The sequence below is a fragment of the Leptinotarsa decemlineata genome, unplaced genomic scaffold (genome assembly GCF_025532065.1).
Source record: "Leptinotarsa decemlineata unplaced genomic scaffold, Ldec_3_MD MMD2_tig00005002_RagTag_RagTag, whole genome shotgun sequence".
In the NCBI taxonomy this organism is placed as follows: Eukaryota; Metazoa; Arthropoda; class Insecta; order Coleoptera; family Chrysomelidae; genus Leptinotarsa; species Leptinotarsa decemlineata.
This window is the reverse complement of record NW_027412614.1, coordinates 1677830-1697099: the sequence shown is the minus strand read 5'-3', so window position 1 is coordinate 1697099 and position 19270 is coordinate 1677830. Positions and strand designations below refer to the sequence as shown.

Genomic DNA, 19270 nt, shown 5'->3' with positions numbered 1-19270 from the left:
CAATTGAATACTCGTGATATAATAATCGAATGCAGAACGCTGCATTCATTTTAAGAAATTATGTTCTTGGTGAATGTGTAGAACAGTTGAAAAACAGAGATCTCGTGTATGTACATTTTGAACTTAATATATAATTAATATCGGTACGATTTGTAGGATTTAACCTATGGTGTTCGGCAGATAAAATTATTACAAATAAATTAGTTGCACAAACATCTTTTTGTGAGTGAAGACTACTTAAAGACATATTTATGTCAAATTTCTGCTCTGTAGGTGTACATTTTTCGAATATTTACTTGATTATATCTTGCCAAACTTTTATCGGGTTCAGATTTAAAACCATTCAAAATGCAGAATAGTAGTATTTTTCTTTATATACAGAGATGTTCCATTTAAATTAAATATATTTTTAAGAGATATTAGTTTCTGGAATAAAACATTTTGGCTTTCTACTTCTCCATATTTTATTACAAAAAATGTGGGAAATTTCTGAGGGAAGGAATAAAGTAATTAAATTCAAAATACACTCTTCATAAAGATGTGTAGATTATTTATAGAAGTTACTTTCAGATACAAACGTCTTCAGGAGTGTCTTTACACTAGCTATTGTATGGCGAAACACGTGTTGCGTTTTTATAAAACTGATGACAATAAAGAATGGTCAGAAAGCAAGTGGTAAGATCGGAAACGTACAGCCTAATCTGAATAACAAAAAGGAAAATGGTCCCTGTAATATGGGGATTATATTAATAATCATTAAAAAATAGAAGCTTACCAAAAATATTGTATTTTCAGCAGATAAAAATAGATAAAATTTCATATAAAAAATGAACATGGAGTATCAAAATCATATACAGTAAAAAAAGTATCAGCTAAAATATAAAACGAACATTTTTTACAGTTGGAACCACGAAAAAATTCGCATACGACATTAATTCATGCATCCGATTACGATTTTGGGTCGATTTCATAAAATTCGTCAGCACTTCATTAATTCAAATCCTCGACGCAGTGTCTCATAGTTCAGCTAACATTATTGTCCAAAAGCTGTGCGCCACTGATGTTTCTTGTAATTTTTTTTTTAACTTGTTTATTTTTTTATTTGTTTTCTAGAAAAAATTAATGAAAACCAACATAAAAAAGTTACTGCGGAAAATAATTGTTTTTAAAATAAAAAAATGTTATTTTGGTCAGTAATATGTAGTATTTTATAGGTTGCTATAGGTACCTGAGACTGGTTCCATCGTTAGAATTTGAGATATGTTACAATGATAACCACGGCGGTTACCTAAAAAATATATTATTTTTGGTTACATTTGGAACAGCACCGTGGTAGTAACCTCAGTTCTTCAACCTCATTGGGTTTGGGCCTATTGGCACACGACAAATGAAACTTCAAATACGGGAACGAAAAATTTGAATGTAGTGAACTGGTTTATGCTATGTTTACTAGGTTTTGATATGGCTTTCTTGATAATTGTTCAAATAAACCTATATCAACCTAGGCAGTTCAATTGTTTTCATTACCAATATGAGACACTAGTTGATAACCGAAACTGTTGTTATATTTTTCTTAGAAAATGGTAATGATGAAATGCTATGAAAATCATATGATTCAACTCAGCTCTAAGTATGTAACAGATAACATTACTTTTTTTTACTCCCTAATTACAAAAACTATTTGTTTGTGTTTTCCTAAAAAAACATAAAAGTAACCGAAGTACATTTTGACAATCACCTGTCATCTGTCAATTGTTACTTTCACCACAACAAATTCATAGGTTAGTATTTTGACGTTTGGTTCGCTAGTTTTCAGGAAAACTTCTATATTTAACTTAATTTTTTCAGTAGGACCAGTAGTGGTGATTTGAAAAACACCAAACCCTATATTCAGTTAATTATGGAACATATCTTTAAAATCAGCCAAATCACAGTTTTCTTTTTGGAAAGTTCCTCAAGTTTTCAAATTTCTTAAACATATGTCAAAGAAAATTCGAAACATTGGCATATGTCGAATGAATTTGAAAAATAAAGTGACTTCTGAAAATTTGCTTTATATATTTATATACCTACATTTTTCAAATTATCTTGTTATCTGTCGAAGAAATTTAAAATATAAAACAACTTTTGACAAAAAAACTGCTGCTATGATTGGTTTTGAATTCTGTAAAGTTTGTTTTGAATTCTGAAGACAGATCCAGATTTGGGTATGTAAATTTCAAGATGAGTATACTAGGATCAACGGTTATGGACATACAGGATTGCTTACTTACATATATCGCCACGTTAAACAAGCGCCGAGCAGATGTGACGTAACACTGGTGACACTTTTAGTAGCTGCCATAAGACTGTGTTATTTTAACATTTTTTAAGGAATATTTTCGGACAGTATTACATTGTTTTTGTATATTTTGAATGAATGTTTATTCAACTATACTAATTAGGTTTCTGAAACATTGAGTTTGTTATTGTGAAAGTCGTATTTTTTGTACTTTTGGGCATTTTTCAAACCAGTGTAACGAGTAGACGTCATATAAGACTCTGTTATTTTCTTCCATTTTGAAGTTTGTTTTTCGCCATTGTGGAACTTTTTTGTTTTTTGAACATTTTTAAATTAAATTAAGGTGAAAATTGGAAATATTCACATTTTTTATGGTAATAGCAATAATTGTCTAACCATTAAATAACCTTGTAATTTTAGTTAAAATGTCTGGTCGTATTTGTGCAGTGTCAACTTGCGAAAGCAATCAGTTGACTTTAGAGAAAAGTGGTGTTACTGATGTGATATTTCAATCTTTTCCTATTGCTACAACTTTGTAAAAAGAATGGATTCGTCGCTGCAAAAGAGGGGATACATTCACTCTCAAAAATGGATTTGTTTGTTCTAAACATTTTACAGAAAATGATTATGAACGAGACCTTGAAAATGAATTGCTAGGTAAAAACTCATTCCATTAATTCACTGCTTAAAATAAATATGGTTTTTTTATAGGTTAGCCTTTGCGTCGTAAATTAAAAAAAAAACCTGCAAAAAGAGAAGATTTTCCTTTAAATATTATTTTTTAATTCTGAGAACAATTATCAGAATGAAATATAATAACTTAAAGGCTGACGAAAATAGGTCACTTAAAAAAATTTAAATAATTCTGATAATAGAAAAAAAAAAAAAGAAAATTAAATAAAATAATACATTAGTTCTTTAAATTTATTTTTCTACATTCATGCAAAAGAAAAATATTCAAATATATTTAGTGGATACAGTAGTTCCTTCCTGCTCTAATGTAGTATTATAATATATTAAATCGTGGATTTGTCAATTTCATCACTTATGGAACAAAGTTTAAGTTAAATTATTCTATCTAAATCTCTCATTTTTTTTAATAAAAAATAAAAATCGTATTATGTATTTTCTGTCAGATAAATAAAAAAAGTTGTTACAGCTATAAACAATTTATTACTTATATATATTTTTGATTATTACCATAAAAGTTATGAAATTTTTTTTCAGATAATATCATTATCTAAAACAAAATTCATTACAAAATTTTTGTGGGAGTTACAGTTTTCACGAAATAATAAAATAATAAAAAACTGATGAATCCTCTTTACTTTTAAAAATAGCAAAATAGCTCACCCTATCATCCACAAAAGAAAAATTTTTACTTAGTATTAATTCATTTATATCAAGAAACCCAGATTTCTCATTGAAGTTGATATTACATTCTGAAAATGATTGGAAAACGTGAGTTTTTGATCAAATAAAACCCCCAGATCGTTTGATTCCGTGATTCGCGTTAAACTTTAACCTTCTAGTACTTAGTTGAATGTTACCGGTAATATTTTACGTGTGAATGTCATTATTTTACATTTATTCGTGTTTAAGCACAATTTATAACCAATACACCAATTAGTCAAAGAATGTATGTCCTCCTGCAAAGTGAAACAGTCTGCTTTATCTTGGATTTCACGATATATTTTCATGTCATCTGCAAAGAGCAATTTATGAGCAATGTAATTTATAAATAGTATGAATAATAACGGTGCTAGATTAGACCCTTGAGGGGCACCCGAACAGCAGGAGAATTTTATACCATCACATTCAAATGGTTCCTTGAACAGTTGTTTTATAACTATTTCAGCACAGTTTTTCACTTTACTCATCTGTTCGAGCGTTAGTGGCATGATGAGGATAATTTTCGAATAGATTCTGAGTTGAAAACACTGTAAACAACAAAGATTGAGACCGTTTCACTTAAACACGTCCTTGTCACACGAAACCTACTGTACTATTGTACTTATAGTCCGTTCATAATTTATCGATAGCACAAAATGAGGGCCCAAGTCATAAAACGGTCGTAAAACTCGTAAAATCATAGGCGGAGGTTCCTGAGGTGTTTATTCATTAAATATAAAGCTTCAGTTTATATTCGAAACTTGCCTTGAAAGGGTGGAGTTGTTACGAACGAAAATAATTTTTGGTTTAGTACATTTTTTAATCGCGTATTAACCTGAGCACACTCAGGTTAATACGGAAATTTCAATGATAACCAAAGACTTATTTTCACTTGTTAATCAATATGGACAGGATGATTATGTGTTGGTAATAATTCATTATCAATACTCATATGAGGTTGAAACGAAAATTAGTGGAAAGCGATTTCTTATCGAAAATAATGAAAAATAGTGGATCGTGAATTATAGAAAGTAATTTTATTTCAGTAATCTTAGAGTGTTTGTTCACGAGACCTGGCTTGAGTTATAATTCATTATCAATACTTATACCAGGTTGAAAAGAAAATTTGTGGAAAACGATTTTCGATCGAAAATAATGAAAAATAGTGGATCGTGAATTAGAGAAAATTCTTTTTTCTCAGTAATCTTGGTGTGCTTGTTCACGAGACCTGGCTTGAGTTATAATTGATTATCAATACTTATACGTGGTTGAAACGAAAATTTGTGGAAAACGACTTTTGATGGAAAAAAATGAAAAACAGAGCATCTTGAATGATAGAAAATTTTTTTTTCTCAGTAATATTAAAGTTCTTGTTCACGAGACCTGACTTCAATTATGATTTATTATCAATAGTTTTCAATCATCATCAATATTTTTAAATTTCACTAGTTCGGACATCCATTGTCTAATATGTAAAATGATTTGAATTCCGCGGAACAACTGAAGAAGAAGAATTAAAAATAAATAGCTGAAAATAACAATTATATTAAGCAAAAATAACCTGAAATGAAATAATAGTGAAATAAAATACAAGTAAAATTAAAACGATTGAACAAAAAAATAAAGAAATACAAATAAATATAAATAAAAAGTTAGGAGATTCCAAGCCACGTTAGTTCACGAAGTTTCGATTGTTAGTATCTACAATCGTCTTCGGATGATGATGAACTAGTGAAATTCATCATGAAACATTGTCAATCACCTTAAAACAAACATCAATATTTTTCATTAAAAATCGTTTTCTATAAATTTTCGTTTCAACCTCGTATGAGTATTTATAATGAATTATAATCAGATGGTCATTGCTTCCACCCTTCATTTAGCTAAGGAAGGAAGCATCTGAAGAATTCACATTCTTTAATGTATTTTTTCCACAAAAAAAGGGAGTTTTTTGTTCAATGATGCAGAAATTGAAAGCCAGAAAACATCTCTTCCAAAAATATTCCGTTTTCAATTCCATAGATGGAATTTGGAAATTCAAAGACTTATACGAAAGAATTTGAAACTACATGTTAGTCGAACCACTTCAGAAAGTTTTAGGGTTATTAACACTCCTGCTTGTGGGTCGAAGTGAAGAAGACCAGAAAAAAATTACCAATTCAAATGAGAAATCGATATTTCTTGCTTTTTTCTAAAATGTGTTCCCTATGCAATTCCTTATAATAACTCTTTTGAGTTTTCTTTTGATCACTCTGTATAACTAGATACTGTACAACACGTACCACAAAGTGTTATTGGTGTTTCACTGCTGAATTGAATTATAACACAGAATCAACCGCAGAAATGTCAGTATTTTTTTTATGAAATTAACGGAAACTAATATATAGATGAGCACTAGCGAGAGTGATATAAGGAGAATAAAAAATCTACGTGAAAACTTTACCTCTGATTTCGAACTGCTCGAGCTCCTCCGGGTAAAGCCGTCCAGTTTCTCTGTGGCAACCTTGCCTTGGGAATGTTCACGCTTCGTGAATTGAAAAGAAATAGAACCATTCTGCAGAGGGTTCAGACTTATTCCTGCATGAGTGGAGCTTGCGTACTTCTCTCTTATATTAGTATTTTCTTTCTCTTCTATAATAATATCGAAAGACTCACTAGCACATCTTGAAAGTCACGTATTTCATAGCCAGTATGGGAAACAAGAATAGTTGTCCACACTTCAGACAGATACACGACCTCTTTCAGAATTCTCATCGATAGACAATGAGCAGCAACCGCTTGCAGGGAAAGTTTGATTGGAGTTATGTTGTGTTTCAACAGCGCCATCTCCAGCATATATTGTCCAAGAAAATGGCATTTTGGAACTCCTGCAATATCATTATATTTGTCAAGTGATTTTGGGTGGTCCAAAACGAAATCTGATGTTTGCATTATTGTAAACACTTTGTTCAAAATGGGTCCACCATTATGAGTGGATACGAGATTTTCAACTTTGAGAGCGATATAGCCCAAGTGTTTACTGGTAATCCACAAGGTTGATAGGGCCACCAATTGAAGCAGAGTAGATCTCATTTCGTTGTTCTCCTGCATATATATGTCCATAAATGTTATTGCAAGATGCAACGTTTCGTCTTTGACTACTTTGAAGCTATTATAGAAACCGATTAGCCAACGCAGGACAATCTCACGCGTCGTAGGATTTGTCTTGTGCTCTTGGATAAAGTTCTCCACAATTAAAAACTTCTCCTCAAGTCTCCTAAAACTTCGCAGAGCAACATCAATAGGGCAGTCTGTTTCCTTTTTAAATATTTTTGGAATGGTTTTCGGAATCCATCTGTCCCATTGAATACTCCTCTTCTTCCATTACTCTTTCTAGTGCGTTCTATAAACTGAGCCAATCAATTTTTTCATCTCCTTCCTCAACTTTTTGAGCTTTGGGCATTTTTGATTCGTTTTTGTTGCTTTTATTGAAGTAGTTCTTCCCCTCTTCAACTTTTTCTGATGATCGGAAGATTTCACTTCACTTTTTATTTTGTGTTTCTTTTTTTTATGTAGATTTTGTTGGAGTAGATTTGAAAATTTCTTCATTGTTTTGGTAGTTTTGACATTGTGGAGGAGTTGAATTTTCATTTGCATCATGGATTTGAAGTTCTTGAATTGGATTCTAAAGTCCTGCATGCCTGAGAAGCTCCATTATCGTCTGGAATTGTAGGAGTCCTGTTCAATAGAAACTCATTTGAACCAATTTCTTTTGTCTCCTTCTTCTGGACTTCGTGGTTCCTGGCTGTACCGTCATGTCTGTAGGATGTCTGAAGTTCAGTGTCTATTCTATATTCAAATGTGATTTGAACGCAGCCTTCTTGTGGAATTCCTCAACATTTTTCAGCTCCAGCTGAAATAAGTTATCTGAGATAAAGCGAGAAGTTATTCTAAATTTTAGTTATATTTTCAATCAAATTGCACAAATATTTCATGAATTGAAACATTCTCAGCTTGAATATTTGTAGAGATAGACAAAAGAACCTACGGAGTATTTTGGAAATATTATGTAGATATTGCCATGAAATTTCATTATTTTGGGATGTGTAGTACAAGTTAAAATTTTTACTTCACGGGAAATGATTCGAGTGTCGGATTCATGTTTCAAATACCAAAAATGCTGTTTTTTTTCGAATGGAATTGTTATTACGGAGAATATCAAGAAATGAAAAACAAATTATACTAATACATGCATCTCTTATTTTTTGTTTGAGATGGTCGATATCTGTACTTGGTTTCATCCTTTATGTATCCCCAGACAAAAAAATTTAGAGAAGTAAGATCTGGGGATCGAGCTGGCCAGTTAATTGGTTCATTGTTTTCAGTCCATTTTCTTGAAAATATTGCATCTAAATGTTCCCTTACTATTGCTGCATTATGGGGAGGAGCACCGTCCTGTTGAAAATATTGTATTTAATGACAGATATTCAGTGACAATTCATCTAAGTGGTCATCGAATTCATTGAATAGAAAATGAAGATACATTTCACTATCCAAATGATCATCGTAAAAGGGCCAAATATGTTTGTTCCCACAATTCCCAACCAAACATTTATTCCGAACTTTTCTTGGAAATTGGTTTCCCTATAATGGATATTTCTGTTAAATCAACCATTGTTGGTGAATTTTGATTCGTCCGTCCATATTATTCTTTCACAAATATTTCCAACTTCACTATTTCTACGTCTTAACCATTTCGCAAATCGAAGTCTCATGCCGTAATCCCTTTTATTGAGGTGATGAACTTTGCGTATCCTACTGTATTTATATTTGTACTTTTTCAAAATAGTTCTGGTGGATTTTACAGAAATCTCTATTTCGTGGGCAATTTCTCGTAAAGAACAATCTTGATTAGCATAATTTTTGTAACTGAAAAATCCCAAATTGAAAAAAAAAGATGTTTTCACTGTATAAATGTTAATGTGGTAATATTTGCTATTTAACAATTATTTGATTCTTCACACTTCCAGTAACTACACATTTTCTTGTTTTTTTTTTTCTGTCAAATCCACCATAGTCCCTCAAATTTATTTCCAATCGTCTAACCATTTGAATGTTCGGAATACGACGATTCGGGTATAGCTCAACACACATATTCTTTGCCAAAAGAGGATTTCTATTTGATTTTGCATAACTAAATAGCATATTTGTCCTTTCATCATTTGAATACATCTTTGATATGTTCATAAACGTCTGACAGTTCTCAACAGATATCAACAACGCATTCATTTTTCCTGTCATAGAAACTAAGCAAAGCCTACGCGTTCAAGATGGTAAATGAATTGATATGCTATTTGATCATACCAAATCATACAATAATCGAATATTGACCAAAAACTGATAGTTTCGTTACTTCAAGGATTGAGAATTATAAAAATATTACGAATTATAATTGATTAGGGATAAATAAGACTTGAAAGAAGAACTACGGCAGTACAAAAATTTCCAAAACAAAAAAGTACGAATTTTCATTGTGTTGGGGTACCTGCCTGTCGAATTTATTGGGTTGTCTGAATTATATGTTGAAGAAATCGAAAATATTTACAAAAGTAACGGCAGAACCGTAATTTAAATTTGTTGTCACTGATGATGGTAGTTATTTCAAATAAAACGCTATGAAAATATCAAATGTGATAAACCTTTGGATAGTGAATTTATTGCTTTATCAATATCTGTAATAAAAAAGAAAGGTCCATATTTTAAAATAAAGTTGGTGTTGGTCATGTTAACACGAAACGTTTTATCGAATATTTATTATTACGTCGTCATAATACACTTCGAATACAATATTTTTTGTGTCCATTTTTTTATATTCTCCGAAACAACATTTCCATTCGAAAAAAACGAAAAACAGCATTTTTGGTTTTCCCGGTATAACTCGAGAAGGGCGAGAGTCCCCATAAATTTTATTCGACCATTGTATTTTCCCGATGACAGTTACCTTTTTTTCTATTTCATCGTTTTCGTATCGGTTAGAATATAACAATGTTACCACATGATAAAAGAAACGACCTGTATATATGAAACTATGTGCGTTTAATACTCATCTAGAATATAATGATTGTTGATATTAGGAGGAAGGAATAATTGCCCGGATAAATCCACTTTTGAAAACGAGCCTCCAGATTAAGAAGTAAATACGAATTATCTATACAAAAGTGTAGCTGGGCAATTAATATTAAAAATAAATGTTTTGTCAAAAAATTAAGTAGAATGTTCGACCAAAAACATAACAAAATTAACATATACGTGACTTAATCGATTTGTTTTGCCGAAATTTACAGAACACACTACTGAAAGCACTAGTAGCAATCCATTTGAAATGTCAAAAATTCTTGAATATGTAATTCTCAGAGATGAGTTCGTTGACACTGGACAAAAATATATTTACAGAGAACATGTGAGTGTCGCAGTACCGAAAGCTATTTTGTTTACGAAGATAACATTTAAATAAATCATATACCGAGTTCCACACATCTATAAATAAGACCCGATGTTTTCAAACAATTTTTTTCAGCCAATAAATACAAAAATACGACTTAGAAGGCACGACTCTAAGCCTCCTATATTGTGTTTAGTGCTTTGATTATTTTGTGTTATTCTATTTTCTATTATAAAAAACTTTAATTTTCACTAATATTTTATTTGTTATGACCTATTACGGTTTGTTAAACCATTTCAAGTAAACTGACGCATTTTGACAAACAAAATCCTTAAATAAACAACGATACAATCAATGTCCTTTTGGTACCTGTAAAAGGTACCTGAAATAACAAAAATGTTACCTGGATTATCAATGCCCCATCTGATCTACCAAAACAATAATTGTTTGAATTCTATAACATATCAAAATAACCAACTATTGATCCAAAAACACTACTTGAGAATTGCTCCAAATATCAATTGATCCTAAACTAGTTGTCAAAATTCACAAATACAAATGTGGAGAGTAGCATAGTTCTAGTTGGACATTGAGTGTCCAACTAGAACTATGCTACTCTCCGTTCTCCCTTCCTTTATGGAAGGGAGAACGGAGAATTTTCATGTTTTTTTTATTCTGTGATTATCTAAAAAAAGGTCCCACCTCCTGGAATTCTATTACCAATATTTATAATTTTAATTAAGGAGCGAAAATAGCGCTAAAAGCGCGCTGACCGATACGGACCTTTGAATAATAAAAATTATTTTAACCCATTAAATATCATTATTAAGAAAAAAATATCACATATCTTCTAGATACTTGAATAAACGAAAATCCATGGAAAAAAATGTTTTCCGTGATTATTTCATTAGATATACTTAGGATAATCAACTAACTTTTACAAGTTTTGAATTCATAAAAACCCTAATAATTTTCAAAGTAAAAACCTCAAATTTTCTTCACTCCTTGGAGTTTTTCTTTGGAAAAATAAAAAAAATAGATTTCACTTTTTTATCAATAACCAAAGACGTTGAAAGTGGAACATTTTCAGTTAAAGCAATGAAAATATTTTTTTAATATCCATATTTATTCGTATTCCTATTAAAAGTCACATAAAAATGATTTTTCATAATTTTAAGCTCTATTTGTTTGAAAAATTATATATATCTTATAAACAAATGTATTGTTTATAAGATATTTGAAATATTTTTGGGGGGATTTTTATCAGTGATAAATAATATGAGTTTCAAAGACATAATCGTTTCTTTAAAAAAATGTATTATTTGAAAACGCATCTGTTGATTGATAATTTTTTTGCTATTAAATATGAATATTGACAAACGATTTTTTAAAATCATAATTCCTATTTCCTTTTGATATTCTGAAAAAAACTTTTAATTTATATTTTATTTGTTCAATACACAATTTGATTTAAACAAATGCATTTTTACGATATATTTTTTTAAATACTACCAAAAAGAAAATTCAAATATAGAAAAAACTTTTTTACACAAAAATATTGAAAGAATTAATTTATTCAAACAAATTGTTTATTGAATAAATAAGGAAGATATAAATAAAAAAAAATTTGTTCGAAGGTGATTGACAATATTTCATGATGAATTCCAATGGTTCGGACTTCCCTTGTCTAATATATAAAATGATTAGAAATCCCTGAAACAACTAAAAAAAAAAGAATTAAAAAGGAATAGCTCTAAATAACAATTATATTGAGCAAAAAAACCTGAAATGAAATAATAGTGAAATAAAATACAGGTAAAAATAAAAACAATTCAACAAAAATTAAAAATAAAGAAATACAAAATGAAAATAAAGATAAAAATAAAAAAAAATAAAAATATGGAAACTCATCATTAAGCGAAAAATGGTCATCTCCCACTGAACCAGTGAAGCGTGAAAAAAAATGGAAAGCGGGAATAAGTGAAAGTATTCAAACGACCCATAAATAGTCATCTCTCGCAGAAATCAGTCCAGTCGTCACCCGAAGACGATTGTGGATACCAATAATCGAAACATCGTGAACTAACTTGTCTTGAAATCTCTCAACTTTTTTATTTTTATCTTTATTTTCATTTTGTATTTCTTTATTTTTAATTTTTTTTCAATTATTTTCATTTTTACTTGTATTTCATTTCATTTCAGGTTTTTTTGCTCAATATAATTGTTATTTACAGATATTTATTTTTAATTCTTCTTTTATAGTTTCAATATATTCTATTGAATAAAAATAAAATAAAAACAACAATAAAAATTATTTGGCGCTTCGGGGCGACTTCATTGATTCCAGTGGCGCATTTGCTTTTTCAGCTGCAGGAAAACCCGGAAAAACCTTTATAAGTTGTTTCAGGTATTTCTCATCACTTTATATATTTGAAAATGGAAGTCCGAACTAATGAAATTCATAAAAACGTTTTTTTTTTTCAGAATATTAAAGAGAAATAAGAAATTGTGATTTGAATAAACATCACATTTTCCTAAATATTTATGTTTAGTAGCAAAAAAAATTGTTAATCAACGAATGCGTTTTTAAGCAAAACATTTTTTCAAGGATCGATTTTGTTTTCAAAAATCATAATATTCATCACTGATAAAAACTCCCTCTATGAAAATCTCAAATATCTTATAAGCAGCTGTTTGTTTATAACAATTTTTTTTAACAAATAGAGCTGAAAATTATGAAAAATCATTTTGATTCAACTTTATTCTATAAGAAAAACGGAGGAATTTTAATATTGAAAAAAATTTTTTTTCATTGCTTCAATTGAATTATTCACTTTTTAACATCTTTGATTATTAATGAGAAAGTGAAAAATCAAAGTTTTTCAATTTTTCCAAACGGTAATCTATTTTGGAGGCTTTCAATTAAAGTAGAAAGAAGTGGAAAAAAATTGAGGTCTTTAGTTTAAAAATTATCAGGATTTTTATGTAATTTGAAAACTTGTAAAAATCATGTAATTAACTAAAGTATATCTAATGAAATAATCACGAGAAAAATCTTTTCCATGGAGTTTCGTTTCTTCAAGTGTCTGGAAGATATGTGATTTTTTTTCTTAATAATGATATCAGTCAGAGCGTGCGGGACGCGCATCGCCCGCTTTTAGCGCTATTTTCGCCAATAAACTAAAATTATAAATGTTGGTGATGGAATTCCTGGAGGCGAGATTTTTTTTAGGAAACTTCCTTTCAAATTTCCGATATCTTTGATATTTCTTAGATATTTGCAAAAAACCAAACCCTCCTTTTTTACTAAATGACTTATTACTTTTGCAATTTTTTCGAGTCCCTCTTGGAATTTTTCAAAAAGTTGCTATAGAACTTCCGAATCGAATGAGCCCTGGATCATAATTTTCGGTGCCCTTGGACAGAAGTTCCAAAAAAATGATCTTGTGACCCAGACTAGTATGGCTGATTTTTATCTGACAATACATGCTCAAGGTACCTCACGAGTATGTTGAAATTTCTGTCTGTCTGGCCCGTATAAGCTGCTGAAAAGTCACCATATTCTAGTGTATATATTCCTGATTTATTTCACCTATTCTTTTTGGGTTTCGCGTGTTATAACATGTTGCCCTCCCTAATTATTCTTACCAGTGAAAGATGTTATGTCAAATTTTGAGAAATAGTTTCTTATATTTTCGGAGAGCTTTCCCGAATAGCTCATGTTAGCATATTTTTGAGCTTCTTTAGGTTCTTCATGATTAAAATATAGTTCATTCCTGATCAATTTTTAGTTTTTTATTGGAGATCAGTTTCTCAATTAAGTTGACTGGAATATGGTTATTAAATGCTATGTGTTTTTTGACCCTCATTCCTTCTCGAAAAACCTTCTCTGATGATGGAATCATAAATGCTCTATGTATCATTTATCTGAATTCAGATAATTTAAGTAATAATAGACTGAAATAATCTAAGGGGATTGTACAGTCAGTAAAATTGTTTTTTCTAAATATGTTAAACTGAAATTCATTATTAAATTTTGTAATAGTGACATCAAGAAATTTAAAGCTGTTGTTTTAGTTCAATTTCGACTGTGAATTTTATCTCATCGTGAAGAGTGTTGAGGAAATTCAAGAACTGATTTATCTGCCTATTTGAGTCGTCAAAACCCACGAGGATATTACTCACATACCTAAACCACAATGAAAAAATGCGTGTCTGTAGCAAGGCATTATTCAGGATACGCGTCTTTTCTAGGTTGTCCATAGATGTATCTGCTAGTAAGGGAGTCAACGGTGAGCCTATTGGAAGACCTGAATTTTGCAGGTAAAAGTTTTTATTGTATTCGAAATAATTTTGTTTGAGACAAATTTCAAAGAGGTTTTGTATAGTTCTTCAGTGATATATGGATTAGTATTCTGTTTATCTATTATGTCTTTCAGCAGAGGAAGACATTCGTTTGTTTGAATATTTGGAAACATGTTTTTTACATCAAAAGATACTAATTTATTGTCATTATTGTTGTTAAATAATATGGTGGTGTGATGTGTTAAATGATGGTGTGATATTTGCTAGCTCTCTGATCTTAGAATTCAACAATTTTGAAAAATTATCGGTTGGAGCATAAAAATATTTCGGTTAATTTGCTGATACTATACCCAACTTCACGTTAATGAAGTTCGCTACATCTGTTACTAAAATAAATCAATTGAAAATCACTCAAAGATGATTTAACGTGTTCTGAAAAACCCATATTTTGGAAAAAATAAAAGGTTACTTATTCTTCTTTTCACCATCTCTTCCTAATCATGAAAAACTACTTTATGCCGCAATACAATTTGATCACGAATCACTTTGTCATGAGCTATGTAATAAATTTTGGAAGATAGCACTTACCTTGAGAAAATTGGTCCAAATTATATCTACAAAATTTATCACAACAATTATTTTGTTTCTCTCTTACAAGTCGAGGCAAGTTGACCACTGTATTGATGGCTAATTGTCGAATGCATCCTTTGATGTACCCTCTCTCGTCTAGGTAATAGAAATACTATTGCCAAGATTAATACATTTTGATGGGTTTCTCAACTTTCTCCGACCGGGTAAGCGACATTCCAATTTCGGGTAGTGAAGCTAATAACCTCATAAATTTATGGGCTAAGATAGGGCCATTCCCCTGTCTGGCAGCTTTCTAAGCAAATACCTGGAAAATCACTCATGTTTATTAAGTTTCCATATACCCTCTTTTTTATTTTTCTCCAACTAAGCCTTCGGATACCATTTCGAGCCCCTATACCAACCTATAAGATCGTATATTGCAATATAACCCCCTCTTTTTTTAACAGTATATATGTAGTATATATCATATAGATCTTCCATATACAGATTGAAATATATACATCCTTTTTATTATTATATAAATTATTATAATTTTCAGTACATACTTTAATATTGAATGTGATTTCTATAATTTCATATAATGTAATTGTTTGCGTTTTTCTTTTCATAAAACTTTTTCTGATGCTAAAAAATACTGAAAAAACTGCCAGAAAAAATTGTATGCGCTAAAACTTCGTAAAAAATACCATAGAGTTTTTCTAATGTCTCTTTTACCATACAACGGTGTGGGGTGAGTTATATCCAACAAAAATTACACCTTTCTTAACAACTAATTTTACAAAATAATTTCCATTCTTTTCTGTTAGTACTTAAATGTTTCACTTCTGTCCATGTTACTCCTCTTTTTTCCAATATGTGCCATATTGTCTTATTCCATGTTTTTCTTGGTCTACCCTTCTTCTTCTGGATTTTCGCTTCTCAAACTTTTTTAGTTAGTGTTACCGTATATCAACACTGGTCGGTATATGGATTCAAATGATTTCAATTCAGTTTTGCGTGTTATCTCTTTTGTGTTAATGAATTGTTCATTCATGGCGTAATAAAGTTTCAATGTTTTCCCAATTCTGTTGTTGATATCTGCATCTCGTGTTCCCTTCTCATCGAATATAACTCCAAAATATTTGTACGATGTTACTTATTCTATTCTTGTTCCATCTATTTCTATTTGCATTTTTTTTTTCTATTTTCGCCTATTATCATTACCTGTGTTTTGTTTTTATTCATCGTCATTTCGTAATCCATCAATACTTCATTCCATATATCCAATTTTTTTTGTAATTTTTCTTCGCTATGTGCTATGATCATTAGAGTTTTATTAATAAATATTGAAAGACCAAAAAATGCTCGATGCAAGATTACTTTCAATGGTATATTACATTTCTACAAATATCAAAAATTTGTGTACATTGTACAAATGTAATAAAGATAAGCTAATTAAGCTACTGGGCTCATACCCCCTTTATAAAGAATCAACTCATTTTCTTTATAATTACTAATATATTTAAATTTTTTCTTTTCCAATTTTTGGCTCTCTAATTATTGTTTCTTCATATTCCTGATTTGGAAAATGAATTGGTTTGGAAATCAATTTTCTTTCAATCATCACCTTATTGAAATCCCCACAAAGATTATTCTCCTCTAAATCGGTAATACAATATCTCATTACACAAAGATCGCCATCTATATTTCTTTTATTTTCATTTCCAATAATAAATAATTTATACGAATTTATCTTCATAAATTTTTATTTTTTCATAAATTTTATATTAAATTCAAGTCTTGTATTAAAAATTGGAATAGCCCCGTTCTATTTTTGATTCCCCGATGTTACAGAAGATTTTAATTGAAAAATAGCATTTACTTTATTGACTTGGTAAAAATTGAGTTCTATAGTTATTTTAAAGAACAGCCTTAATAGAATTGATTTTTCAGTTTTTATTATTATTTCTGTTGTTGGAGGAATTTTAGGATTAAATCAAATTAAATTACGAAAAATTATAGGCATTTTCTCCTATTAATATTATTATTGATATTAATTTCAATAAATATTATTTTTTATTTGAAATTATACTAATTTTTTACCTAAACCACTTATTTATTTCAATAAATCAGCACAAATTAGAATTTCATACCTAAAAATAATTTTATTTTGATATTTTTGTGTTTACTTTCTAATTTTATTAAATATTATTATTATATTCAAAATTATACAATTTTTTTACCTAAACCAATTATTCAAATCTATAAATCAATATATATTAGGAAAATTATTCTTTATTTTAATTTTTTTTTCAATTCAGCAGGTCCACTGCCTAGGATTTTTACCTGAATGAATAATTTCTAATAGTTTAATTGAGAAAGATTTTTTTTAGTAACTATCATTCTAATCATTTCTATCTTAATTTTATTATTTTTTTATATTCGAATAACTTTTTCAACATAAGTTTTTTTTCAAAATAAATCTTTTTCATTTATTCCCTCAAAATTTGATTTTTGAATCATTTCATCAAATAGGTTCACTCTAGTCGGATTATCAATTTGTACAAGAATTCTTAGAATTTTCTGAGGATTTGAGTTAGTATAAACATGAAATATTATTTCATATATTGGATCTTCAATTTCCTTAGTAAGAGTGATTTTCTTCCTATATATTTTATGAGAATCATTCACCATCCAACGAAAAAATTCAGGAGCCTATAATCTAAGAAGATTGGTTTCACTCCTGCCGAACATGGTTACTCAGCGTAACCTTACTTTACTTCTAAATTTCAGTATGGCAGATTAGTGAACTGGATTTAAACCCCATTTATAAATATTAACCTTCTTTATAAATGATGGCTTGGAACACTATAATACTTCAAGATAGAGCTTCCTTCTTAATAGAATAGTTAACTTTTTTCCATGATCATATATTGAAAATTTTAATTATTATTACACTATTAGTAGGTCAATTAATATTAAGATTATTTTTAAATAAATTCTCCCATTGATATTCATTAGAAGGATAAACTAATGAAATTATTTGAAATATTTTACCAACAATCACTTCAATTTTTATTGCTATTTCTTCTTTACGTTCAATTTATATGTTAGATGAAATTAATACTGATCTTACGAATACTATGATTTTAAAAATATTGAATTTGATTCTCCCAACTGAAGGATTGAATACATTTAATTTTCATCTTTCAGGTGTTGATAATGGAGTAATTGTAACACTTAATTCCCAAATTCGAATATTAGTGACTGCCACAGATGTTATTCACTTATGACCAATTCCTTCAATAGATGTAAAAATTGATGCAACACCTGGGCGATTGAATAAAAGTAGATTTATACCTAATCATTCCGGAATATTTTTGGGTCAATGCTCTGAAATTTGTGGTGCTAACCACAGATTTATACCTATTGTTATAGAAATAATTTCTCCTCATTTTTCAAAATGAATTTTTGAAATTACTATTACTTCATTAGATGGTCGATAATGAGCAATGGAAATTTAAACTATTTTATAGTAGCAGGGGAACCCACGATGCAAAATGGGGATTTACTCGAGCGTCATTGAGACGTATTAGGTTGCAAAGCTTAGATGATAAGAAGAAAAAAATGTTATATAATATATACCTTTTCATCGGTGGGGGAAGCGGCTATAGATTTTTAAATATGTAAAAAATACTGTTATATGGACATACTCCAGCGCGTCAGATATTAATAGTGTCAATATCCTACGTATTTTTAATAATGTTGGTATGTTAATCTGATCGTTTGCATGATGATGGTTATATGTAAGGGTTAAAAGTGAAAAGAAAAAAAATTCAATCGAGCGCGTCAGATTTTCTAAGGGGGTGTTGAGTGTAACAAAAAAAAGCTCTCATTCAATAATCTGACGATTTCGATCTGACAAAAACTCGCGGCCATTATTATAATGTGCAAAAAAATCGCAATTTTGAAATACTCAAGCGCGTCAAATTAAGATTTATATGGTTCATCTTTATGTTTTAGATATGCTGTGTCATAATCTGACGATTATCTAGAGGGATTAGCTTAATCTGACAAGAACTACATTTTTTTTATTTTTTTTTATTCATTGAACTTAATCAATTGAAAAGCTCAGGAAATAGCATGCAAATAAATGAGTGTATGTTTTTTAAGTAGAATACTTGTATTTATAAGAAAATAATTTTTTTTAAATGCTCAAAAAAATTTTAATTTTTCATAATCAATTGATTAATTAATGAAGAAAAGAGAAATGAAACTTTCTATGTTTTTCAACACTTTTA

The 19270-nt window shown here is 29.5% G+C and overlaps 1 long non-coding RNA gene and 1 pseudogene across 1 annotated transcript; one reads left to right on the top strand and one right to left on the bottom strand.

Moving 5' to 3' along the window:
- Positions 1–771: 771 nt before the first annotated feature.
- LOC141484228 (uncharacterized) lies at positions 772–3086 on the bottom strand. The gene is made up of 2 exons (XR_012466534.1): positions 1229–3086; positions 772–1109 (listed from the first exon to the last, which is right to left on the bottom strand). It is a non-coding gene; the product is annotated as an uncharacterized lncRNA (long non-coding RNA).
- A 14735-nt stretch (positions 3087–17821) lies between these two features.
- On the top strand, positions 17822–18633 carry LOC141484166 (cytochrome c oxidase subunit 2-like; annotated as a pseudogene).
- Positions 18634–19270: the final 637 nt, after the last annotated feature.